This window comes from Gorilla gorilla, chromosome 5 (assembly GCF_029281585.2).
Source record: "Gorilla gorilla gorilla isolate KB3781 chromosome 5, NHGRI_mGorGor1-v2.1_pri, whole genome shotgun sequence".
Taxonomy (NCBI): domain Eukaryota; kingdom Metazoa; phylum Chordata; class Mammalia; order Primates; family Hominidae; genus Gorilla; species Gorilla gorilla.
Window position 1 is genome coordinate 164,144,422 of NC_073229.2, and position 27,888 is coordinate 164,172,309.

A 27,888-nucleotide genomic window follows, 5' to 3' on the forward strand; every position below is an offset into this window, starting at 1 on the left:
CAAAAGGCTATAACTAGTCTTCCCTAATGAAGTCCCATTAAAAAGCCAGTAACAGCTATCAGAGTGAAGTCTAAGTACCAGGGAAGAATTAAGAAGCCCTTCTTGAACTTACTCTAAACCTCATTCCCTTTTCAGTGGCTGAAATAATTACCCTTCTCTTCTATTCAAAGTGTCTCTAACTGGAGGGGTAGAAAGTAGACTGGGGCAAAAGCAGAAAGTGAACCTGAGCTAGTCTAAAATTTATTTTAGTTTAAAAACATCTTGTAAGCTTACTCTCTGCCATATAAGTATTTTTAAAAATAAGATAAACAATTTAAATAATATTAAAATACTTTACTTTTATCTCCCAGCAAAGTCTGTGATCCAGGCAATTTGACCTATATTGATGCTAAAGCTTCAGACATCTTCTGAGGTCCAGGAACTTTAGTTTGAAAGTAATTTTAGATAACTCATAGGAAAAGGCCTGCCAATGAGGGAGGACTCAGCAATATTTCCACATTTACCTATTTTGATACTTTTCCTCTGGGATATTTTTCCTTTTTTTCTTCTTGTACTTGGCCTTTTTACTTGATTTTCTCTTGCCTTTACCCTTTAGAAATGTATTTTTATCTCTTATTGTATAGCCGCTATTTCTATCCCCAACTTTTGCTACTCCTTAGTCAAAGCTTTTCTTTTCTAATAATTTGAGTTTCCCTTTGCTCCAGCCATTAACTTTTGCTGACTCCTTAGTTTTCAGATTAGACTCCTCTCCGCCACTCATGAAACCTATTGTGAGTTAAGTTTGCTTTAATGAAACTCCTGTGGCTTTTGTGTCCCGGGATAAATCTAAGGAAATAATGGAAAGCCTAAGAATTCCTTCACTATGACTACTTTAATGATAGTGAAAGCAATTTCTACCTGAGCATCAGGGTTGAGGGAAGATATTTTTAAACTGAGTGCTTTCCTACAAGTCACATTTGACATCAAATCATTTGTTACCTTTCCTGAAGTTGAAGGCCTTGGCTTTATAGACATTTTTTTTCTAACAAATATTTGGACATTCCAGCATTCACACTGATGAATTGTCTAGTGGCTGTACTAGTTAAAGAGAGACACCAAATTCAACATTTTAACCCATAAGGGGACTTTGATGTAAGTTCTCTAGTACATTTCAGCAGAAATAACCATATTGAACAGAATCTGTCAATTGACAAGACCTAGCAGAAAGACTGGCTGTAGAAGAGCAGCAAATTGATATCTAAAGAACATTGCTCTTGTTCAGTGTGCAGTGTTTATAAAAATATTATCAGCAGAGCACATTTTTAATCTAGTGAAAATTTGGCAGCACCACTGAAATCCTTTCTAGCAGAGCATTCAGAATGACTTTAAATAAACAGAGCCAGCAGCCAGGAAATGCAAACTTCAGCAGATTTACTGCAGTAAGTGATAGCTACCAAAAGGCTCTTATCCCTGGTTGGAGTTAAATAATTTACTCTTCACTACCATTAAATGTTTTAAAATTGTCTCTGTGCATTTATGTGTGTGTGTTTATTTCAGTATAATTATTGCTTCTTGCCACTCTTGATGTTAAATCCTGAAAATGGATCATGGTTCTCCCTAGGTTATTAGTATACAATTTACCCTGCAGTGAACTGCCCACTTCCAGAGTGTCTTTAACTAATTAGCAACCAGACATCACTAAATACAAATGTTAGAATGGAACCCTTAACTCGAAGGCTTCTGTAAGCATATATGTAAAGCTTTGTTTTATTACTTTAGATCAAGTTTAATAGCAAATTCTAACAGCTGGACTGTTCCACATATTTCTCAGTAGCCCATTTTTGTATTTTCTTGTTCATATATTTTTGCTCTTAATTTATTTTTTAATGAAAATTAGAAACATAAAATATCCTTTCACATTTTTTCCACCTGTACAGAAATTTAACTCTTTTTCTACCTTTCCTTTCCTTATAAAGACACTTAGGTATTTATCTTACACAGAAATAATGCCAAAATCTTGTATTTCAAATCATATTTCAGTTTTATTTATCCAACTTTTGTTCAACAGACTGAAATCTACTAGGCAATGAAGTATAGCTTTCACATGCATGTTGGGTATTTGATGGGTTAATATATTTGAAGCACATGCAACACTCCCTGGCATGTAGTTCATGCTATACACATGTGTGATGCTGTTACTACTGTTCTTGTTATTTCATAAGCAAGGCCCAGTGAGATGAAATCATTTGCCTAATGTGATATGTCCATTAGGAGCATCTAGTTAGTATTTGATTCAAAGTTTTTACTTGTGATACCTGCTATTGTATTCTGCTTCTCCTATCTTGTTGTGAGGTTATGGCAAGTAAGTACAATTATATCTATTTTACAGATGAAGGAATCAGCTCTGAGGAGTTAGGTGACTAGTTAGAATTCTTGAGCTTCTAAATCAACAGGTTTGGACAATAGCTTTGCATTTGAATGTCCAGCCCCGTGCTCTCACTATGATACCAGAAATAGACATATAAAAGGATAAATTTCAGCCTGTATAATTGCTGAAATAGAACTGAGTTTTAGGCTTGACATGTGTACATTGGTTATATTTATTATTTTAAAATTCACTGCTTAAAAATGCAAAGCTCAAAGTATAATTAAGTATGGTGGGTATTGTTACCTCTTAGCAATATTGCCCACATTAACAGTGAAGGTTTATTTCCCATATTCTCAGATCCCAGAAATGCTCATGTGTGAATGAGAGCATACTGGTTAATCTCTTTTATATTGATGGAATGCAATGATACTTGTGCTTAAAGTATAGTAATAGATTTATACCGAATGATAGTTTTAGTGTCAAGAAAGGAGACCAGTTGTTTGTTTAATAATTGAACTCTATAACTGCAAAATTCACCATCTACACATATTGTGTGAAGTACTTAGCATACTGGATTTACTTAGTCTGACTGCATAAGAGATGTACCTGTACACATTAGAAAATGTATACTTCTAGGCCTTAGAATCTGTAATGGTGGAAAATTTAAGATATGGTTTTAATTTTTATGGCTTAAACAATCAATTTCCCTCTTCTGAGAACTGAAACGCAGGCTTTTTTATCTTCTAGTCAAATTTATTTTCAGGTTTCACATGCTGGCAGAAAGTTGTAAAAATTTATTATGCCCTATCAATATGATAAACATCCTGATTTTTATTATTTGTTATACCCTCCCTAAAATTCCCATACTATTCCATTAAAATAAAACTCCATATTTTGGCATTAAATTAAGTTGTCATAATTCTTCTTTCAAGTGTGAAATCACACTGGGTTGCTTTATCTTTTTAATTAAGTGTTAATCAATAGACTTTTATTCTATTTGAAGTATTATAGAAGTTTCTCTGAAGATACTAACATAACTGCTTATTTGCATTCCCCAGGAACACTGTTTTTTAATGGTCAACACTGGCCATGTTTTACTGAGCAATGGATTCATATTGATGTGAGCAACCAAATATGTTTTATTAGGTCATTTCTAAAAGAAGTGGTGATTCAATCTCTTGAAAAAGTAAGAAAAAAAGTTCTCTTCATAATGCCAAGCAATTGGTAAATGATGCTTTTTCCTCTGATGGCATATTTCTTTCACTGAGTGTGTTCAATTAATGTTTACCTGCTATCATTTAGACATAACCATGTGCTTTTTGAAAAAATGGATTGCTAATGCAAGAATATGCTTTTGCATTATAATTTAGCAACCATAATGCCAAAAAGTAAGATAAAACATGATGTCTGAGTTTTCAGCACTGATTATTACTTCCCTCAATGTTTTCTTCTAGGAACAACTGTCTGATGGTACCAATATTGCTAAAAAGCTCACAATTCCATACCTTACATAAAGTCATACTGTCTTTACCATATCCTCCTTCTCCTCTACATTGCTTTGTCACCTTTTTCTGGGGCAATTTAAAAAAACTTCAAAGATCCTTGACTCTCTTGAACGCCCACATGAATCATACCAAGCATGTTAAATGTTCTTTTTCCCCACGTAATATAAAACTGATACATAACTGTTATATACTTATAAAATACAGTTGACCAGAGGACATCATTTGTAAACCCTATGTATCCTAAAATTTGGTTTTCCAGTTTTCTTTTCATGTTTGTGTTCAATGCATTTTATGTGCAAACTTCAGATATTCCTAATGACCCTGAAAAAGTTTTAGGGCCCTTGCCCATGGGTCAGTGATGCTAATAATCATCTTTTTTTTTTGTTCTTCTGCCTCTACTTTACATTTTAGACTCATTTTTCTATCATTTCCATAGGTCTTTTCTTCACTGTCATTTTCATGATCTCCTGCTCCTTCCCACTCCTCCAAAAATAATCTATTTTTTGACACCTGTATCTTCCCAAATCTCCACTGCTTGTCACTTCTTTGGGGACATACTTCTTTTATCTCTCTTTCCAGCTGTATTTTCTCATTTATCAGTATGTGTAAATTATGCACTCTCAGGTATCAGTGTACATGAAGTGCAATCTATATACTTCCTTGGAGAACCATTGTCCTAATGATAGGGGTTTCTCCTCAGGCAAATATATCGCCAGTAAATATCTTCTAAACACTTTGTCTATTTCACGTTGTGGTTAATATTTGCTGATATCTATTCTAAATTTAACTATTTTTTCCATTCTCATTCAATAAATCAGCAAATAGGCCTTTCGGGCATTATGCATTTTACTAAGTTTGTAAGTATAAATTAAAACTGTTTAAAATAGAGTGTGTATTAGTTTGCTATGGTTGCCAAAACAAAATACCATAGACTGGGTGACTTAAGCAGCAGAATTTTTTTTCTTATGGTTTTGGAGCCTGGAATTCTGAGATCAAGGTGTCGGCATGATTGATTTCTTCTGAGGTCTCTCTTTTTGGCTTGCAAATGGCCGTCTTCTTTCTGTGTGTTCACATGGTCTTTCCTCTGTGTGTGTGTTTGTGTCCTAATCTCCTCTTCCTATGAAACCAGTCAAACTGGACTGGGGCCCTCTCCAGTAATTTCATTTAACCTTTATGTCCTTAAATAGGTCATTCTAAATACAGTAATATTCTGAGGTATTGGGAGTTAGGACTTCAACATATGAATTTTGGGGGAACACAGCAAGGTCCATTATGGAGGGCAATGAGAAATAAAACAAACATCACAATGCACACAACGTTCATAAGATCCTGGCAATTGTCATGAAGAGGTGAGGTGATGACTCTTACAATGAACTCACTTTGGTGAGTGGAGTATCTCTGCATTTACCACCTATGTGGGACCAGGCAATGTTCTTTTTCCATTATCACCTGTATCTTGCGAGGGCTCTTGGCCTAGAGTTATATTTATATTAATTTAACAGAAAAATATATATTAGCATTAAATTATTAGCTTATGCTTGAAAAAGCCTTTATTTTTGCTTTGTCCATTCATGCCATTCAGTGTCTAAAATCTTGAGATGTCATCTGCTTTGGTGACAGTGGCTAAAGACAACACATCCTCAAGTTTGTACACAACAGCACCTCCCTTTTCTTCTTCCTGCTACTCCACTTCTTGTTACTCCAAGTCTGAACCACATAAAATAGACAGTCTCCTTATCTTGTGGCTACTACAATCAGTTTGGTAAATTCTGCTGCACCTCAGTCCCGTGACGGTCTCCTTCAGTTACTCTAACACAGGAGAGGTAGAAATTTCCTTTTTCACTCCTTCAAACACAGTACAATGCTGGAAATACAGTAGTAAATGAAGGAGTCAGTATTTATCCTCATAGAAGTTTATTCTGTTGGGGAGAAAACAAATAGTAAATGGGAATACGTAAGAACTTATGAGAAAGAAAAGTGGCTTTTTGTATTAAAATAACAGGATGCCCATCAATGACAGACTGGCTAAAGAAAATGTGGTACATATACACCATGGAATACTATGTAGCCATAAAAATGAATGAGATCATGTCCTTTGCAGTGACATGGATGGAGCTGAAAGCTGTTTTCTCAGCAAACTAACACAGGAACAGAAAACCAAGTACCACATGTTCTCACTTATAAGAGGGAGCTGAAAAATGAGAACTCATGGACACAGGGAGGGGAACAACACACACTGGGACCTGTCGGGAGAGGGTGGGTGGGGGAGAGCATCAGGAAAAGTAGCTAATGCATACTGAGCTTAATACCTAGGTGATGGGTTGATAGATGCAGCAAACCACCATGGCACATGTTTACCTATGTAACAAACTTGCACATCCTGCGCATGCACCCCAGAACTTAAAATTAAAAAAAAAAACACAGGATGAAACACCTCTATTGATAATTTGACAAATGTTGCTGATGGCACTATGGGAACAAGATATGGATTTTAAGAGAGGAATATTCTAGACAGAGAAAACAGTAGTAAAACAGACCTTAAAAGTCAGGAATGGGAGGTTGCTTTACTTGTTCAAGGATGTGAATAGTCATTTATTCATTCAACAAGTATTTAAAGAATTTGTAAGCAGCTGCCATGTGTTAGACAGTACCTTGGGTTCTGATTCAAAAAAGAAAAAAATAGATGTAGAAAGGGGAAGTAAGTGAACTTTAATCACATAAATATATGTAAAGTTATAATTGTGGTCAGTTTTGTGAAGAGGGATCCAAAAGCAATAAGAACCTCTCACAGGAAAATTTGAATAGTCCAAGCAAATTAGAATGAGCTTCATGGAGGAAATGACGCTTAAATTTCTTTCTGAAGAATGAGAAGTTGTCTAGGTGAAGAGAACAAATACTGGCTGATATGGGAGTGTGATCAGATATTAGCGGTGGAGAGCTTTTTTTTTCCTAAGAGTGGAAAATACCCTGCTGCAAGTATCCCATTGAACATTCTAGAGACCTTTTTTTTTTTTTTTTTTTTTCTGTATCATTCTTCATTACTACCTACCCTTTGGGGCAAGCTGAGTTGATTTATCTCACTATGTCATTCATAAATCTGGATCAGGCTATTAAAATTGCACTGGGTCTCCTGTAATTATCGTAAGAATTGTTTGAATAAGAGACCAGGTGAAGCATTGTGTAGTCAGCATGGGGAAGGGGTTTGTCAGAGAAAGTGTGTCCTGAGCTGAGCCTAAAGAGGAAGAGATTTGATGTTAGGACAAATGATTGCTTTGCTCACGGTGGAAAGAGGCACAGGCTTAGAGGAGAGAAACTGATGGTTTAACATAATTAGCACAAAGCAAACGTTTCAGTTAGTTAGTCCTGGTCCTCATCTTTAAAAAAGGTTGTGGTTATGCCTTTTTCTTGAGTTTCTAATACTCAAAATCATCCTGCTCTCTCCTTCCATTTCTTACATCTACTCCCCAAATCTAAATTGTCGCTGTTTCTCAATCTTTTATACATCATGTGGTCCTTCTTCATTTCCAGAGAGAGCCCTTTCAATGACGCCTCAGTTATCTGTCACTGTCATTACTATAACTTTAAATTGTCAATTATCTACTCTTTCCAAAAGTTTCACCTTCCTTGGGCTTTTTCTGGATTGATTGTTTCAGTATAATGACTCCGTACCTCGCTCCCTGTAATATGCAATTTAATTAAAGATCATTTTAGTACTATTTTTGTAGGCTCTCATCTTGAATGTTATCACAAGTTTTTTCAACAAAAAAGCTTATATTCTAAGAAGCAGAATACTTGGCTTTATTTTAACTAGCCATGTGTATTTAAAAAAAAACTTGACAAATGAAAGAACTAATAGTCTAGTTTTCTTTTCTGTTATAGGTTTTTGTTTTCTTTTCCCTTCAAGGTAGAACAAAACCATATATAAATTGCTAATATTTTGAGGGCAAGTGATCTGTTTTATTCAGTGTCCATACTCAGCTTCCAGCCCTTATCGAGGTATAGAAAAAATGTTTAATAAATGAGTGCATACATAATAAATGGGGAAAGGACAAATGGAGAAAGGTCTATATTAAATCTCTCAGTAAAGGCTTGTACCATCGTGTCACAGATACCATAATATTTTCTGTGGGTTCTATTCAGATTCTTTCTTGAAGAAGTTCTTTTAAATCAACCTTTTGTGTGCATCAATATCACGTAGAAAACTTGTGAAAGCATAGCTTCCGGGCCCCATTGTTGATTCAGTAGGTCTGGGATGATTTTTTTCGAACAAGTTCCCATGTGATGCTGTTGGTCTGGGGACCCCTCTTTGAGAATCTCTGCTTTTAATGAAATGTAACGAAAGAACAGGAAGCAAAAAAAGAAGAATGGAAACCCTATTGGTCGTTTAAATGAGAGTACATTTTTCTCTTGCAATTTGGTTCCTCACCCTAGTGTGGTTGCTGCATAAACCCTTTTGATATGATTTACTGATTGCTACACTCTTGTTATTCATGGATTAAGATTTTGAGGGAAGATTAATATTTAAAGTTTTTTTATATAATTGAGAATACATAGACATAGATGATGAAAAGCTGCTCAATTTTAACTGCTTCCTGCACAGGTAAAATAATTGCGACTCCTGGGTTCTTTAGAGACACATGATAGAAGTGGTTATAATAATTTTACAGATTCAACTAAATAAAGAATAGTGTGCATATAATAATTTCATGAGGTAGCACATCAAATCGGTGCTATAAAATCAAATCAGCAAATCAAGATGGCTTATTTAACAAATGTATTGAGAAAGTTCGGTAACAACTTATTTTGTTTTATACTATTTATCAACATAAATTATAAATAAATAACGATGCAAATATTATATATTTTAAAAGGATGTATAAAGCCACTTGAAGAAAATAAATGTTCATCTTTTAAATTTTTTGATTTATATAGCTTATTTATATATTACTTATTTAATCTTAGATAGTGACAGTTTTCTTAATGTTAACTTATGAAAGCAACCATAAAAGAAGATTGATAGGTTCAAGTAAACAAAAACAAATACACAAAAGGTACTCTGTCAAAACCACAATAAACATTGTTGTGGGCAGAAAGGAAAATTATTACAAACATTATAAAGGGCATTTTCACTCTGTTACAAAGTCTTGGAGTTTTGTTCATTTTATGACACACTTCAAGTAAGTTATTCTAAGGAAATATTTATGGTCACATATAAAAGTACAATGTAAGAGTACATATCACAGAACTATTAAAAATAGCAAAGGTTTGGTAACAACACTATGGGGCTGGAAAAATAAATAGAGGGCCTTGATGTAACAGAGTATCAAATAGCAATTTAAACAGTGTTATAGAAAAATATTGTTATGAAAAATGTGCAGAATATGGTATGTATTGAAAAATATTACTACACAAAATTATATATACAAAAATATTCTATTTTGTTTTTAAAATACCTGTTTCAGGACATATCAGATTGGGAAAATATAAACCAAAATTTTAATAGCACTTATCTCTGCATTATTGGATTATATGTGGTTTATTTTCTCCTTTTGACTTACCCGTATTTTCTCAACATTTTATAACAAATTTGTCTCATTCCTGAAATTAAACCATGTTAAACATTTTGAATAATTGCATTATTTTTCTCACAAGCATTTAAATAAAATCCCTCTCAGTCCCATCCTGATCCTCAGCTTTGAACTGTTTCACTCTGCAGAGGGGAAAAGTTGAGAATTTATCTCCGGAGTCCTTAGGAATTTTCTCTATGCAATTCACAACAGATTTGATTGGGTGTCCAGTGTAAACTTGACTCCACGGCCCTCCTTCTTCTCTGTCCTAGTTCTCATGTGAATACATAAAAATGTGACCCTCCAGAATTATTTTACATTTTAGCAGAAAGAAATGATTCCAGTGGAGCTATCCTAACAGTGCTTTTGTATGTCTTGCTTAATAACTCCCTTTCCCTTAATTGAAAAAGGAAAGAAAAAAAATAAAGAATGGTGCTGGTTTGGAAATACTTTTAGAGATTGCTGTCTCCAACTGTGCTTGTTCTCGCTGTCTGTTATGGTCCATTAGATAAACATGGTGTTCAACAGTCAGGCGGTTGTTGATATATTTGGCAACACTGATAATGTGATCTATGTTTAGGAGGAAGTGGATGCGTCATTCCATGCGGGCATAGGTTTTCTGAAAGTGATTGTTCTTTTTACAAGAAAAAGTTAGATAAGTCATTGAACCTTAAATTCTCACTAAGAGTCTGAACATTTTTAATTTTTGTCATCTGAGGTTTTTTTTTTTGGTGCTTTTATTGGAATTTCAGATTAATAGTTGGGCTTATTCTCAGAAGCAACCAGTACTAACTGAAAATAAATGCAAACCTGGTTGCTTCTGACTCTTGAGGGTGAAATTAGTATAACAAGAAAAAGGGAGGTGCTTGTTATCTGAGTATATTTCTTTATTGTTCATCAATCACAGTTTTTAGTGTTTTCATTTGTAACCTGCAAGTTTAAAAACAAACAGAAAAGAACCTTGAATCTTAAGATTCTTTTTGTTTCTCTCCCTTATATCTATTTATCTATTTATCAATTAATCTACCTACCTGCCTATCTACCTATCTCTCTCTACATACACATATACACATATGTACTATATTTAGACTACATATGTATAGTACATATGTATATATATATTTAGTATGTATGTATATGTATATGTGTATTTATGTGTATATTTGGACTGTACATATATAGTCTAAATATAGTACATATATGTATGTATTTGTACTATATATGCATATTTGTACACATACACAGTCTCTTTATATATGTAGTCCTGAAGAAAGGATTGGAATATATTTCAGCAAATAAAATACTAACATATTTTGGACATAAAAGGGCATAAAGTCTGAGACATGAAATGTCTTGTAATGTCCAGCTGAATCCTAAATATCCTCAGTGATAGGATTTCAGGCATTTCTCTTGGGAAGTGATTCCATTATCTAATAGTTTTCATTGGGAGGAAATTTTTCCCAATAGGCTTAATGTTCCTCTTCTCAACTGGTTCCATTAAACCTAATTACCCCTTCCTAAAGCTGAGCAATTCCTCTCCTATTGGCATTTACCAAGTTTTAATAGTGGAAAGCAACAATTAGCTCTTCAGCTGTCATAAAATCAGTATATTTTAAACTTTTTTGGTGTTTCTTTTTAAATGGTATACATACATGCATATGTACATGTGTATCACACATACAACTAGTCAGCAAATTTGCTTTAGTGTTTACTTAATGCTGAAATCATATCAGTATTTCAGATGTGCTTACATGATAAGACATTATTGACTTTTCTCTTATAAATTCTTTATGTCCACAGGTGGCCACTAACAATATAGTAGCCTTCATTCACATTTTATAAAAATGGGTTATAGGTGACAAGCCACAGCTTAACAATCTCTAGCCTCTGTGAAAGTTGGCTTATGTCTATAGTTTGGGCTGGTGAAGATTCCAAGAAAAAAATGCCACTGACCCCATTCAGTTCCATCAAGAAAGGGAATTTTGTTCTATGGGGGAGATGGATGTTTTTCCTTATTCTCTAGAGAGGGACGTTTAAAATCACTTCAGATTGTTGGAATCTATAGCCTGCGCTATCATGGCAGGAAGCTCAGTGATTTTTAAATTATTTACAGGTAAAATCCCCACCTCCTGTAATTTTTATTTTTAGAGTGTCCATTTCAGGATTTTAATGCTGAGAAAGCGAAACTATGCTCGCTCTTGTCATCTTCTTCCCTCTCTCTTCCTTTGACCTTCCCCCTTTGCCTCCCCTTCCCTCCTAGTGCTCTGCTCCTTCCCGTTTCCTTTCCTACCTCAAATCCCATTACCCACCACCATACCTTTTTTCCTTCTTTCTCTGACTCTGATTTTTCCCAGTTCTCTCTTAATGAGGTTTATTTGTGAGCCTCAAGCTTCATATTATTGTTCAGTCTTTGGGTATCCTCCATGCTGGGGGCTCCTTCCTGGGTCCATGAATGATGAGTTTAGGGTCTGAAAGAAGGAGCTTTCTTCTTGCCCTCAAGTCACTTCTGTAGCCTGTTGTGGTTTGCATGCTAGATGAATCTGGACTACATGGAAAAGATTTCTTAGAAGTGTCTATGGACTGACTGTGTTCCTCCCAAATTCATATGTTGAAGTCCTAATCCCCATCTTGATGGTATTTGGAGGTGGGGCCTTTGGGAGGTAGTTAGGCTTAGATGAGATCATGAGGTTGGGGACTACGTGATGGGATTAATGTCTTTCAAAGGAAATGAAGAAACACAGGAGCTTTCTCTCTCTCCATGCTCAGGTACTGAGGAAAGACCACATGAGCACACAGCAAAAAGGTAACTATCTATCAGGTAGGAAGAATGCCCTCACCAAGAACCATATCGGCCAGTACCTTGATCTTAGACTTTCCAGCCTCCAGAACTGTGAGAAAATAAATGTCTGTTGTTGAAGCCACCACATTCATGGTATTTTGTTGTAGCAGCCCAAACTGACTAAGACAAAGTATCTTCTTATCAAAGATCGGACTTTATATTTTTACTTTTGTTAGTATTTCATAATCCCAAAGTTCTACAACTTCCATATAACAAAAATTTTGAATTCAGTACAATGACCTTGTATTTCATTTATAACAAGCCTCTTTAAAATATATTTAGTAACATTGCTTTAATTAGAAAGAATTTAAAATATACGATGATGTCTTAGGTATGTTTATTTTTAGTGAGAATTGATTTGGTTGTTTTGTTTTGTTTTGAGATAGGGTCTCGCTCTGTCACCCAGGCTGCTGGAGTGCAGCGACGGAATGCAGTTGCACGAGTTCAGCTCACTGCAACCTCAACCTCCTGGGCTCAGGTGATTCTCCCATCTCAGCCTCCAAAGTAGCTGGGACTACAAGCACACACCACCACACCAACTAATTTTTGTATCTTTTGTAGAGACAAGGTCTCAGTTTACTGCCAGGCTGGTCTCAAACTCCAGGCTTAAGCCAGCCACCCAAAGTGCTATGATTATAGGTGTGAACCACTGTGCCTGGCTATTGTTGTTTTTAGTCATGAAATATTCAACTTTGTCCAGCCATCCTGGGCTACTCTAACAACTGTAATTGCTTTATAACTACTTAGTTATGGATTTCTGGAATCTGAAATTGAGTCCATAAGCAGAAATGACTAAAATATAGAATTCTTTCTCCTATCTTTATTTGTTCATCTAGGTATTGGAACTGTATCATTAAATTTAAAGGGAGGAACTAGTATTGACAACAAATTAAATTATTTCAACCAAAACCACTTAATAGGTATGTTGACTGTTAGTCATTACCAAATCAGCTAAGAAAAAATAGTTTTATTTCCACTTTGTTGATTCAACAAATAATTTTCATGTTTGTAATTCATATTGACATTCACAGATTCCTAGGATCTCTATTAATAGATACCTCATTTGTACCTGTGATTATTTCTTCATCTGTGCCTGTCTTTGCCCTTTCCTAGCTGAATGTCGTTGAAAAAATCATTTGGCCTTTTTGTGCCTGTTTCCTCATCATGAGGTGGAAAAATACATAGAGTCAAATGTGTGAGGTTGTTTCCAGAAATTAATTTAAGTAAGCACTTTGAATACTACCAGACCATAGTAAGTTCTATGATGATGACGACAGATCCAGTTGAGAGCTCATTTGCTGGCAGCATCCTAAATAACTCTGCTTCGTGGAAGAAAGGCTCTGTAAATACCAAAGATTAAGATCCTTGGTTTAAGACTCAAGGAATCTGTTTACAAGGTAAGTAAGCAAGAGAACAAAAACAAAACATAGTTTATACAAGGCCCATTCAATCACAATCTTATCTTTTCAATTTCAAGTCTATCCCCTTTAAGTTTCCATGACATAAATATCAGCTGACATACACACAAGGTGACTCACCTTCTTCCCATTAAACTAGGTTGAGATTAAAAACAAACAAGCAAACAGCTGGAATGTGGCACGTGGGTCAGACCCTTCTGAGTCCAGTTGGGTAACTCAGCAGAGATCAGAATGATCTTCAAAAACCAACAAGCAATTGGCACGTATCTTCAGGCATGCTTGAAGTCTATGGGGCCAAATGGTAGAGTATCCTGGCAGAGCCAAAAAGTCTTCTTTTATGACACAGAAAAGAAAACTTCTTTCAAAGTAGTTATGCAACCCAGGAGAACACAATGCATCCACTGTGTGTGTCCTGGGGCTGTCTATGAACACATGATTTCATATTTTTGTCCTCTGTAAACTTCAGCATTGATGATGAACATTATTTCAAGGAAATATCCCACTACTTTATCTCTGTAAAGACATCCATAGAGAATGTAAGTTATAATTTCCTTATTCATTTTTCTGGTTAGAGAAGACATTTCTATTTTAATCGTCAACTATTATATTCTGAATTTGCCACAAGTCTCCTTTTCATATTTAAATACTAGGGGTTTTTTTTGTTTGTTTTTTAAATTCTTAAGATAAATAGAAAAGTCAAGGTTAGAAAATGTTCAAAACAATTGCTCACCTTATAAAATCTTGTTAGGGAAGTAATTTTGCTCATTTCATACTGTTGACATTTCTGAATTTCAGTAATCATTAATTTTTTTAAAGCTGCCAGCAGATATGTACAATACTCCTTTTAGATATTATTCCCATCAAAGACAGATTTCACCTCTTTCACTCTTTGTGTCATTTCTCTGTTATTTTGAAAATATTACTAATGCCTTCAAGTTCATTTGTATTCTGTAAGATTCTCCTTGTATCCAAGCAACTCCATCTGAAAAAATAATTTGTTTTTTTAATGAGAGATATATTCAAAACAAAACCCTGCATATATATATGATTTTTTGGTAATAATTTTCATGATACTAATTTCCTGGAAAGGGATTTGCACTTTACGAACAAACAGTGATTTCCTTTGAAACCTTCTCTGGTCTATGTCACCACAGTTATCTAAACAATTTAGATGTCCCTTTCTTGACTAAACTTTTAAAAAATGTTGATTCTGTTCTGTTTTTAGAAATGATACACATCATCAGATAATTTGTAAAACAGAAAATATATTAAAAAATAAAAACTTCCTTAAATAACCATGGGATAATCAAGGTTGTAGTAGACTGCCAAGTGAGTTCTAAAAACTCCAGAATTACGTCAGAATTAGACAGATAACCAAAGAATCTGTGGGGCACTTTGATGAACTCAAATGAATCCTTATATTCGTCTTTACTGAGAAAACTGTTGGGAATGATTTCACTTCCATTTTTTTTTTTTTAAATATAAAGCATATCCTTCAGAGTGGCACATGCAGAAATATTTTTTATGCGTGTATATTTACTGTTAAGTACACAATACGCCTATGAGAACAACCATAGCTAATAGCTTAAAGAACTGTGCTTGGGGCGAAGGGAAGGAATGTGTGGCTGGAGACTTAGTTTGGCATGACTGAGAAGCACCCAAGCGGAGTAAGGACGGGTGTGTCGGCTGCAGCCAGGCGGCAGTTCTGGTACTTCTCCGTCATGACATTCAGGGTCAGGTAACTGAATTCTTATCAGCAAAAAGGGGATAATAGTAGTAATATAGCTCTCATAATGTTGTTACAAGAATTGCATATACTTATATTCACAAAATAAGTAAAATGTTTTGAACAGTGTCGTGAAGTTATGTCCTATGCAGGTATTTTACTGTAATTGACTTTATTTTTGTTTTAGAGCAGTTTTGGGTCTACAGGAAAGTTGAGTGGAAAGTAGAGAGTTTCCATATCTCCCCTGCTCTCACACATGCTCAGCCTCCCCCGTGATCAACATTCCCCTCAGACTGGTACATTTGTTTACCATGGGTGAACCTACATTGACACATCATTGTCACCCAGAGTCGAAGTTTACATTAGGCCTCTCTCTTAGGTTGTACATACTGAGTTTTGACAAATGTATGATGACATTCATTTTAATAATGAAAACGGTTTGGTTGTTAGGGACTAGATTGTGACACTTTTGTTACAAACCTGAAGAAAGTCGGGAGATTGTTAATGAAATCCCTTTCTAGAAGAAAATTATAGAAAATGTGCTGGGTCTGCAGACTGGTAGGTCCCCCTCCAGTCCCTGAACTGCCCACTGGAAGTTATGATGAAGACAGTCACTTGTTGGTTAAACTTGCATAACTTAATGAAGGAAAGAAAATATGGTTTCTGTAAGAGGACATCCTATAACTGGACCATGACGGTTCTTTGTAAGGTCACGATAAAGGGAGAAAGAAGTGGAAAAAATTTAAACTTTAGAAAAAGTAAAAAATCCTCATGTAGTAAAGATAAAATTTTGCTGTCATGGTATCTTGTAGGAGGCGCCAGTGACATTTTGGTGAATTGCTTGTGGTGAATTCTAAGAAAAAATAAAAGATATTACTTTGAAGAAAACGGGAATGCTGGCATGGAGCTCATTGCCTGGAAGGAGAAGAGGCTGAAAACGTAAGTAGAGAAAAATCAATTTGGGTAAATTCATAAATCATTGATTTAGAATTAATGTATAGAAGACAGAGTGGGTAGGCTGGGAGCAGTGGCTCATGCCTATTATCCCAGCACTTTGGGAGGATGGGGTGGGTGGATCACTTGTGGTCAGGAATTTGAGACCAGCCTGGCCAACATGGTGAAAACCTGTCTCTACTAAAAATACAAAAGTTAGCCAGGCGTGGTGGTGCGTGCCTGTAGTCCCAGCTACTCAGGAGGCTGAGGCACGAGGAGAATCTCATGAACCCGGGAGGCATAGGTTGCAGCTGAGATTGCATCACTGCATTCCAGCCTGGTTGACAGAAGTGAGACTCTGTCTCAAGAAAAACAAAAAACAGAGTGGGTTATTTGCAGCACAGTGTAATATCTGTACAAATATAACCAATGTCTTTATCTTTCATGTAGATACCTCTCCACAGGCTACCACGTGAACCTCCAGTCAGCTGGAGCAAAGCCATATAAAATAGGCCTAGTTCAGACAGTGTTCTAAAAAGAAAACTACTAACAAAAGGGGCTTGGAACGGTTCCTTGGGACATCAAAAATCAAATTAGCTTATTCTACTGTAATTGCTCATTTAAAATGGCAGAATCCCCCCTAGAATTGGAAATGTTCATTAATTTATTCAGCAAATATTTATTGAGCACCTACTATATGCCAGGTGGTCACAAGTTTAAAAGTAAGCAATATAGACAAAGCCTATGCCCTCTTCTGGCTAACAGAAAATAAATACTGGGTGAAAGAATAAAAGAGAATTATGTGCATGTTACACACTTGACAAGCATAAATGTATGTAACAGCTTTGGAATGTTCTGTGATGAAGTTCTGATATACCTTACCCATTTTTCTCCATTAAGCATGTGGTGAAGACACAGCCTGACTAGTAAGACTGTCTGTGTTCTGATATAATCTAGGTTTCTTTTCTTGTATTGACCAGAAGGTGTGAACATGTGTTGCATGAGTTGTGTATATTTGTGTGTGTGCATGTGTGTGTGTGAGAGAGCATGCACACTTTTGTGTCATTCTTCTCAAAATGTAGCACATGAACTGGAATTGAAGAAGAATTAGAGCTTTTGATTACTATTTGGATTATTTTCTTGGTCTTTACATATGCAACTGTTCAAGGCCTAATATAAGTTTGGTCTTTTTAGTATAATGTTGTGTAGGAGGCTTTGCTTCCTTATGATATGCTATGTGACATGAGGCTCATTTGCTTTCCCTATTATCTCAGGAAATGCTAGCATCTTTCTTGTGAGTATTCTGTGTCCTGGGTTTCCTACTGTGCAGCAGTGTAAAGAGAGTAGGGCAATGTAAACTTCTTTGAGAATCACTTCCTGACTGATTGGCGTCTAAGAAGAAACACGATCTGGAGCTTTGCACAGCACCAGGACTCTGCCTGTGAAACACTATTAAATCTGCTATTACCCTCCCTTCCACCCTTCCCCCAGGACTCTAAGGTGACCTTCCCACTGAACTCTTTCATGCCCAATAGCACGTAGGGCACACTACCAATGTCTGCAATGAATCATATGTTTTCAGAATAATTATGTTGATCACTTATATCCTTTCTTATTAAAAATGTCTGTGCAGTTCTTAAAGAGGAAAGGGGTGAGGGAGGGAAGCTGCAATTTAGAGGAACTGTGTAGTTGTTTTTCTTTCTTTTATTTAATCATCACATTTAATATTTCCTTATAATTCACATTTTAAAGAAAACAAACCCAAGGCTCAGAGAGGTCAACTAATTTACACACATGGCATGGCTAAGAAGTGGCAGGGGCTGGATTAGAATCAAGGCATTTCTGACTCAGAGCCAGTGATTTTTCTACTACATACAGTAAGTTCCACCAAGTGGAAAATTAAGGTCTTAATAATACCAGCCAAGAAACACTGCATTAATTATAATGAATGTTTTATGCAGGGTGGTTTTTGGGTCTGAATCATGGCATCGTTGCCATACATTTTTTATTTTATTTATTTTTTTACTTTGTGTGGAGACATCAGGGTTTATTAACCACTGCATCCAAGACTGAAGATCAGATGGTTAAAAAAAAAAAGATGATATTTGAATGTGTAAATATTTGTTTTAGAATACACGGAGATAGTCTTTTTTTTTTCTGTCTTTCACCTAACCTTTCTTCCACATCTTAATTACACGTTTTTTTTTTATTGAGGCAACAAATTCCTTCCTCCTTAGATCCGTGCCCCACAACAACCCAGAGCCCAGAACATAAACAAAGACCATTTGGAAGCTCCTGCAGAGAGACCTATATCCAAGATCAGCAGATCCTGCAATTTGCTATTTCCTCCTCCCCGCTCTCCCCAGATGCAGGCTTATGTAAGTCTCCCTGAGGCATGTATGGTTTTAGGGAAAGGATTGAAAACTGTGGCTGGTGCTGTTAGTATTAGATGGCTGTAAATGAATAAATGGATAATAACAGTTAGGCAGCTCACTGACGGTATTCCAAGTATTAATAAATGAGTGCAATTGACACAGTTTGACACCAACACTTTGGAATTTATGACATGTAAAAAGGGAGAATATGAATCTGCCGCTTTCAACTTTTTAATATAATTGGGATGCCTGAAGCCATTTTACCATCTGTAAGCTTCCCATATTAGCCCTGATTTACTCCTGAATGTCCACAAAGCCTGGGACTTCATATAAAAGTTTTGAAAAGAGTTTAGCATTGTAGCTTTTCTTTTAATATCTGAAACTTGTTATAGCATGTGCTGCTGTTTCCAGGCAGTTTAGTGTCATTAAAGCAAACACCATATAAACCTGACTTCCTATTTTTAACATTGTAGAATTCTATATTAAGTGCCATGAACAAAGAAGCACATCAGATGAATACTTTTTCCTTTAAAATGAAAAACTCCCTTAACCAGGATGTTCAGAACCCTCCCAAAATGGACTTGTTTTCAGCTTGTTCATCTTTTCCACCTCCCTACTGCTTTTTAAAAGTTTCATGTCCATTTTTGGTGACAATTTATTATTTGAAGTCATCTTCCAAGGGCAGGAAATATCTTTGTAGAAAAGAGTCCGAAATAAACTTCATGTGCAAAACAAACGTATCACAGAACAGTAGAGACAGTTCCTAAGCAGATTGTGTTTTAAAAGTTTGCCTAAAAGAATGCTGTTTGGAGCCTGGAACATATTTTTCATGGAAACACTATAGATGGCTGTTAAGTTCTAAGGTCAGTGATTGAGGCCATGTGACCTGTGAAGTAATTGGATCGCAAAACTGCATTTTTAAAATACCACTTTGTGATAATTTAGGATATTATTTTGGTAACGTCACACATTATAATATGGAATCTAGAGCTACTGCATAGCATCATGAGCATGATAGTTTAACTAGGTTCCAGTCACACTGATCTCCTTGTTATTGCTCAGCAAGGAGTGAGGACTGTGGTATGGGCATACAAACTGGGAGAGTGTGTGTGTTTAATGATGACTGTAGTCTGTGCAAGGATCAAGTCAATATCACGTCATGCAGCTTGGAGTACCTCTCCCCTCCCACTTTCTTGATGTACATGTTTAAGTAAGAGTCTCAAAGTGTCAACATTTTTTGTTGGGTCTTTGTTGTGATTCATCACCATGTGATTCTGAGGCAGCGGATGTCTTGGTAGGAAAATATTGATAGTGCACAGTTGGTACATTCCTTCCCCACTTTTACTTGAATTGCCCTGTGCTTCTCTAGGGTTCCCTGCACCCTCTTTTTGTCTCCCTCTCTTCCCACTTAGTGGTAGGGTCTAGGGCTGCAGAACACACCAGACAACTCATCTTGATTTAAGCAGACTACTTAGGGAGTTCTGATTGATACTGAAAGGCGACTCACTGGCCTGGAACGTGTGCCTATAAAAGGTATCCTGGCCCCTATTGCTTCACCAAAAATCAGCTAATTTGTTGTTGGCCTATTCCACCTTCTACATTTTCCACTGTCATAAATTCTTCGACTGCTGCGACTGAACATGCTGGAGAGCGACCTTTCTTCTCTTAGACATCCTTGTAAAGATGTAAGCCTGGTTCAGAGACTGCTTTGGTCCCACTTCATTACTTGTAGGTTCCTACAGTAAAAGACCGTTCTTTCCTATATTTGCCATCTTCACCGTTTATACTCAAGATGGTGGTTAGAAGCCAGACAATAGATAATGAAAAGAATGATAAATCATTGAGTGGTTGAAAACTAACACAAATATTTGATTACATTTCTAGCTGTAGTAAATCAGCAAATCTCAATTCCTGAGTAGGTGAAGGTTGAATTGCCCAGGTGAGGAAAAGCAGGCTACTGAGCACTGCTCTGGGAGTCGGATCAGTAGGAGCCTGATCATATCTCAGAACAGCGCAGTGTGAGCATCAGAGTTTGTGGAGAAAAGGGCAAAGTGGAAAGATATCTTACTAGTTTTTCAGCCCCTTTTGACTTTTAGAGGCAATTCTGGTGAGGGCTCAGAAAGAAAAGAGGAAAGCTGGGGAGAAAGCTCCATAGTTTTACAGAGCACATAAATAATCATGTACAGGATGTTAGTAGAAATATGGATGTTCAGGATGATTTTGATGAAGCTTCAGACAGAAATGAGTTTTCCCAGAGGTCTCTTTGAAAGACTCAAGGCTTCTCCCTTTTGGTCATGTCTCAGGTAGTCTTAAAGCACTCAGAATCCAGCATGTCAGCAAAGAAAATTTATGGCTATTTTACCAATCATAGAGACAATTTAAGTAAAGAGGAGTCAAATAAGCATTTGTAATATTTGCTTTTTAAACTGTGGCAGCAAAATCAATTTAGTGGATAACAATTCATATTAAAAATAGAATGAAAAAATAGAACATAATAAAATATATAAAAGTTTTGCAACTTAGATTTATTTTATGGATCTTTTATTTCCCTCCCTTCCTCCCTCCCTCCCTCTCTCCCTTCCTTCCTTCCTTCATTCCTTTCTTCCTTCTTCTCTGTCTTTTCTTTCTTTCTTCTTTCTTTCTTTCTTTCTTCCTTTCCTCTCTTTCTTTCTTTCTTCCTTTCCTCTCTTTCTTCTTCTTTCTTTCTGTTTTTCTCTCTCTCTCTCTCTCCTTCCTCCCTTCCTCCCTTCCCTCCCTCCCTCCTTCCTCTCTCACTCCTCTTTCCTTCCTTCCCTCCTTCCTTTTCTCTGTTTCTGATATAAATTTGTATTCTGGGTCATGATGTGTGATGGTAAATTTTATGTGTCAACTTGACTGGAACACAAGATGTCCAGATATCTGATTAAACATTATGTCTGCATGTGTCTGTGAGAGTGTTTCTGGAAGAGACGGCATTTGTATTGGTAGAATGAGTAGAGCATATGGCCCTCCCCAAGGTATGTGGGCATCAGGTAATTTGTTGAAGGCCTGAATAAAACAAAAAGATGAAGAAGGTTTGAGTTAACTCTGTCTGACTGCTTGAGCAGGACATCTGTTTTCTCCTGGTTCTGGTGTTGCTGGTTCCCAGACCTTCAGAATCTATAGCATTGGCTATCTGACTTCCAGGCCTTCAAACTATGCCACTGCTTTTCCTGGGTATCCAGCTTGCAGATAGCAAATCATGGACTTCTCAGTCTCCGTAATCATGTGACCCAATGCCTTATGGTAATTATAATACAGTAGCCCCCCCTTATCCACAGGGAAATATGTTCCAAGACCCTTGGTGAATGCCTGAAATTGTGAATAGTACTGAACCCCATTTACACTATGTTTTTCCTATACTTACATACCTATGCTAAGGTTTAATTTATAAATTAAGAACAGTAAGAAAGTAACAATAACTAATAATAAAATAGGCAAAGGATAATAATATACTATAATAAAAGTTATGTTAATATGGTCTCTATGTCTCTCAAAATCTCTTATTGTACTTTATTCACTCTTCTTCTTGCAATGATGTGGGATGACAAGATGCCTGTTTCTGAGATGAAGTGAGATGAACGACATTGGTGTTGTGATGCAGCGTTTGGCTACTATTGAAAACTAATTAATAACTTAGGAATGGTTTATGTCTAGAATATTCTATTTAATATTTTTGAATTGCAGTAGGCTGCAGGTAATGAAAATCAAGGAAAGCAAAACCACAGAGGAGAGGGGACTACTATAATAATAATTATAATAATAATAATAGATTCTGGAAGAGTTTTGAGGTGCATGCTAGCAAAAGCCAATGTTTTTGTGAAGAGAGTTTTAAAGGCAACTCTAGGAAGACCTCAGAAACAGAAGAGGAAAGCTGAAGAGAGAGGTTCATCTTCTCATAGAACACTTAAATAATAGTGTAAAGAATGTTGGTGGAAATACGGTATTCATCTGCAAACCAGGAGGTTGGCCTCCACCAGAAATTGACTTGGCTGGCACTCTTGAACTTTCCAGCTCCCTGAACTGTGAGAAGTGAATTTCTGTTGTTAAAGCCATCCTGTCTATGGTATTTTTGTTATAGCAGCCCAAACTGACTACGACACAATGTAAAATGCACCTCTTACTAAGGGTCTTGGTCAAAAAGTTAGAAAGCTATTGGTCTGCACTTATGGTTTATTTCAGATATATAAATTTGGTCATATTTTAGACATGGGTTAGAGAAATAGGGTGTACAGATACAGATTATATTCTCTCAGGTTGTATTTCTGCAATAAGGGCTAGCCTCTTTATGGGGACAGTGGCTGGTAGATTTAGGTCATATTAAATGTCTAAACTACCCACAGGCATCCAGAAGATAGAACATTTATCCTGTTATGTCATGCTCTCTCTGTAAAAACAAAACTCTTTGTTAAATCAACGAGCAGCACTATTAAGTAATTAAATCATTATAAAAATAATACCCAATTAGAAAATACTTAAATAAATATACCAGTATAATTAGATACCTTCTCATTAAACTTCAATTATCTTTAGCCTAATCCCAATTTTTTTTTTTTTCCACAAATCAGAAGCTTTCAATCTGAATCATTTCATTTCCCCTTTGGGCTTGTCTACCATTTTTGTATTTAGCTTTCTTCTTTTATGCCTTTTTTTTTCTCAGAAATCTTTATGGTTTTCTCTTCTGCATGACCTTTTGCTATAATCAGAATAAGAGAAATTTGAATCCCTTGTGATGGCCTTTTTCTAATAATGAGTAATTTTCTTCCATATAACTACTTTTTTTCTCTCAGTCCCCTTTGAAGCCTGAAGCAAGTATAAAAGCTAATTTGAAATTAGCATACAATTGGGTTCCTTATTAGTCTCTATAGTCATTTTTGCAGATGTATAGTTTGGCCTGGGTCATGGACCCCCTGACGGAAAATTGCCTTTTTTTTTTCTTTTAAAGGCCCAAGCCTATATTTCTTTAGAACACATTAGAACATTGCTCAAAGCATAACATGCTGTTTAAGCAGAGATATGAATTGATATCTTCATAGTTAATGCACTTAACACTCTTCCTTTTTATTCTACATGACTTTCAAGGAAATATTAAATTACTCTAAACACATGCCTTTCAAAATTAATGGTAAAATACTTCACGGTAAATATGTCTTGATCAAGTACAGCGTTCTATGGGGAAGGCATTTCAAAATAGCATTGGTATATAGAAAATGTCGGTGAATTACACCAAGCTTTTTCTCTAGAAGATTCTTCTTGAATTATCTATATACATATTTTAACGGTGACATTTTTAGCCAACTCAATCACTAGTTTCTATATCAGGAAATTTTACCTTGGGGTCCATTTACCATCTAAAATTTTATGTGCAATGCATGAGTATTTATCTGGGGAAAGTCACTACCGTTTTTTATGACTTCTTTTTTTAATGAGGTATAATATATAACAAAATGCATAGACCTTTAAAGGTGATTTCTAAGAGTTGTGTCAATTGTATACATTTGTGTAGCTACAACTTAAAACAATACATAAAAGATTTCCATCACCCAAAGTTCTCTTGGGGCCTTTTCTAATCAATTTCCCATCCACCACCCAGTGCAACTGCTTACTGATACTTATCACTATAAATTATTTTTGTCTATTTTTGAACCTCATCTTAATGGAATCCTGTAGTATATAATACTCATTAGTGTCTAGTTTCTGATTTTTTGAAATTCATCATATTATTGCTTCAATCAATAACTTCTCTTCAATGTTGAGCAGTATTCTCCCATGACTATCACACAATTTGACTATCCTTTTATCTATTCATGGACCTTTGGCTTGCTTTTGCATATTATAAATAAAGTTGCTATGAACACTCTTGTCCATGTCTTTTTGTGGACATTATCTTTTCATTTTGGGGGAGTAAGTAACTAGAAGTAGAATTGCTGGGTCATCAGATAGGTATTTTAACTTTATTAGAAACAGACCTGCAGCTTTTAATAAACTCTTAAAGGGACCTTGTATCCCAAAACGTAAAGTAGCCCTGCTTTTAGGGCATCTATACAAATGTTTTTGTTTGTTTAGAAATATGTTCTCAATTCTCTTTAAGCCTCAGTTACAGACTCAATAAGATGAGTGCTAGACTCTGCCTTATGCCTATAATGCATTAGGCTATCAGTACAAGTTGAAATTATTTAAAATAGTTTTTGTAGATACTTGGATAGTAGATTAATCACAATAGCTAAATTCCACTAGAATGTAAATTTTATGAGGGTAGAGACATTTCTCTGTTCACTGCTGTAACCCAAGCATCTAAGATGCTATCTGCATGGATCAGTTCAATAAATATGTGCTAAATGGAGGAATGAAGTATCAGCCATATGTTGGGAAACATTCTAATCGCTTTATATATAGTGTTTCAATTAATCCTTACAGCCAATCTTTGAGGTAATTCCTTTTATTACTCCCTTTTAAGTGGAGAAATTAGGCACAGAGAAGTTAGGCGATATGCCCCTTGTCACATAGCAAATAAGCCAGGATTTGAATACAAGTAGTTGTCCTTCCAAAGTCATAACTCTTAGCCAGGGAATGCAGAAAAACTGCATCGCTTGTGTGTCTCTTGTTTTGTTTCAAGAAGCCAAATAGCCTTTTTCTATTTGTTAATTGTATCACTTTTGAAGGAAAAGTCCTCAGGAGGAAATTCCGTGGATTGGTTTAGGATGGTGACACTCATTATCTTTCTCACAATTAACTGGACTTTTCTTCACATTCTGATTTGTTCCCATAATGAGAGTTAGGGCCCCACTTCACCTGTATTATAAATAAAAGCCATGGAGGTCTATACATACAATCCCTGGATGCTTTTGCTTTACTTTGTTTTGTTTCATTTTCACTCACATCAGGTTAAGCTGAAAGTTTTGATGTTTTTTAGAAGTAACTTTGAATCCAAATGCATGATTACTGTTATAAAGCCTGCCTTGTATGGCCCTTGATGGTGTCATACAGCTTAGGACCTGGTGATGGGATGGCATTGTTTTGACAACTGTTACCTGTTCCTTATTTGTACGTTTTTAGTAATGTGAGCTTCTGTCTTAGTCTTGTCATGACCATTGTGGTCCCTTCTAGCTAGCAGAGAGGTTGAGGACAGGCTAGTGTGTTCTAATGAACTGGCTTTGTCAACAGAGCTGGCGTTTGCTTACACTCTAAAACAAATCACCTCTCACTATCTCTGCAACACTTCCTCAGAGCTGAATTTATGCCTCTTTTTATCTTGATAGGAAAATATAAACAAAAGATTCTGATTAATATTTATCTCAATGTAGCCAAACTAGAGCCAAATACATCTCAAAGTGGCACTTGTTGATGAAATCACTCCTCCCAGTTATATTTGAAGGAGATTCCCCTTCTAAGACACATGACTTCAAATCTCTCCACTGTATCATGCAATGCTCAGCAGCCTTCTGTGAGTACATTGGTGGCAGTTCTCTTTTTCTAGAATGAGCCAGAGGCAAACAAGCTTTTGAGGTTGGAAAACAGTGACGAGAAATTGGTTCATAAACCTACACTTGATAATCATCCATGCTTTTGCCACCAGTATTGCAAATTCTACGTTACAATTTTATGTTGTCTTACATCCTTTTGGCAGCATGTCTTAACCACATATAAAATAATCTGTAGCAGGAAAAAAGTTATCAGTCCTTATCTTCTTAGCTTTGCTAATAATGATAGTAGAACTGAGATTCTGTGAAATTATGTCCAATTTTTTCCCCAAGGGTAGAAAAGCCAAACAGCCTGGAGATAATGAATATGTCTTCCCAAATGGCAATTGTAGCAGGTCTTTCTAAGCAGCAGTCCCAAATAAAAGATCTGTGAATCAAACAAACAATTTGTATTTTAAAAGAAATTTGCTACTCCCTCTTTCCTATAGAAGAGTCCTGAAAATAAAATCAGGGCTGTTCATTTTACTTAATACTCTCAAACACCAAGCAAGATTACAATTCCTTGCCTGCCTATGATCCCCTGTAATTCCAACTAGCTCTGTGAAAGCACAGACCTGTTTTGGCATTTCACGTTCTGCTGCTTCATCAAGGCCAGCTCCTTCACTGCAGGCTCTTACGACAGCACATACTTCTCTTAACAGCCATGTTTTCAGTCCTCGTTTCAACAGAAGACTCTAATCTTGTGATTTTTCCGATGCCATACCAAATATAGATTTTGCTGACACTTCCCTGATTTTCTAGGATTTAAAACATTTCAAACAAACTTTTGAAGCAAACGATGACAGTGTGTTTTTATGCTTACATAACCCATCTCAGTTATTTCAGACTCAAGATGGAATCCTAGCCCTGTATCAAGTAGAAAACAAAACAAAACAAATGCCAGTGAGTTGTTTTAGTCATCAGAGTAGTGCTGTTTTCAAGTATTCCGCCTCGTTCTCCTACCACATAGGTAAGCAGACTAGCAAAAGTTAATATGGCTGTTTTAAATTAAAGGCATTCAGATGCTGTTTTTTTCTCGAATTTTTGAATGTGTTGTTTAACACACCGAATTTCTGTGCAGTGAAATGGAGAGACTTGATGAGAGGCTGTTGTCAGCTTTAGCCTGGAGATAGAGATGTGACCAAGTATATTTTTCTCAGGTGACTCTCCCCTTATGGGGAGGACTGTGTTTAAGAACTGCTGAGAGCAAGAGGCAGAGATCTGAGCTGGGAGATTTAAGACTATGGTTGACTATACATGTAACACAAAAACAATAATTCACCAGGCATTTCTTCCCAACAACACAAACTTTAAAAGACTTAACAACAACAAAAATCAACATTTACATACTGGATAATTTAACTTTTGATGCGTATATATAGGTTTTATGTCTAGAATTATTTAAATTTGTGGGATAAAAGGTGATACTTTTAGTAGAGTTGCCTTAAGTGCAAATAAAATTGAGCTAAAGTTCAATAAAAGTATTTATACAGCAATTTAAGGTAGTAAGTATTTTTATGTAATTGCCTTTTCTGTTCTTCCCATAAGACATTGAAGTACATCTAAATTATTATCCCCAATTTATACCTGAGACTCCTGAGATTCACTTGCCCAGAATACAGCCAATAGAGGTTTTGTCAATTTCTCTAGTTAAACCCATGATTCTCTTGGGGAGGTCATATACTAAACATCTCTGTCAT

General features: G+C 35.9%; 1 long non-coding RNA gene across 1 annotated transcript; it reads right to left on the reverse strand.

Moving 5' to 3' along the window:
• Positions 1–12,108: 12,108 nt before the first annotated feature.
• On the reverse strand, positions 12,109–27,032 carry LOC109027279 (uncharacterized). Its single transcript, XR_002006400.3, has 3 exons — positions 26,764–27,032; positions 14,407–14,658; positions 12,109–14,189 (listed from the first exon to the last, which is right to left on the reverse strand). It is a non-coding gene; the product is annotated as an uncharacterized lncRNA (long non-coding RNA).
• Positions 27,033–27,888: the final 856 nt, after the last annotated feature.